Consider the following 693-nt stretch of genomic DNA (forward strand, 5'->3'; position numbering starts at 1 on the left):
GGATGAAAGGCTCCTAATGACTAAGACCTGTACTTCCTTTATAGCCGGTTTCCTTCTCAACGCCAGGCACTGTGTTAAGTACTGATATATATTTTTTTCTTTTTCTTTTTTTTTTTCCTTTGAGACAGAGTCTTGCTCTGTCGCCAGGCGCCAGGCTGGAGTGCAGTGGCGCGATCTCTGCTCACTGCAACCTCCGCCTCCCGGGTTCAAGCAATGCTCCTGCCTCAGCCTCCCGAGTAGCTGGGACTACAGGCGCGCACCACCACGCCCAGCTAATTTTTGTCTTTTTTTAGTAGAGACGGGGTTTCGCCATGTTGGCCAGGGTGGTCTCGATCTCTTGACCTCGTGATCCACCCGCCTCGGCCTCCCAAAGTGCTGGGATTACAGGCGTGAGCCACCGCGTCCGGCAAGTACTGATATTTTCAAAAGATGAATCAGTCAAGAGTCAAGAATTTAGTGGGAAAAAGAAACAAGCGATTCTTACTTTTTTTATTTCCCCAAACTGTAAAGAAGCAAATGGTCAAACCCATTTCCATCAGCAATATTAGCTGCTTAAGATGGTGGAGAAAGGCGGGGCGTGGTGACTCATGCCTGTAATTCTAGCACTTTGGGAGGCCGAGGAGTGTGAATCGCTTAAGCCTAGGGGTTTGAAATCAGCCTGGGCAACATGGGAAAACCCTGTCTCTACAAAAA

The sequence above is a fragment of the Cebus imitator genome, unplaced genomic scaffold, assembly GCF_001604975.1.
Source record: "Cebus imitator isolate Cc_AM_T3 unplaced genomic scaffold, Cebus_imitator-1.0 Scaffold469, whole genome shotgun sequence".
Taxonomy (NCBI): Eukaryota; Metazoa; Chordata; class Mammalia; order Primates; family Cebidae; genus Cebus; species Cebus imitator.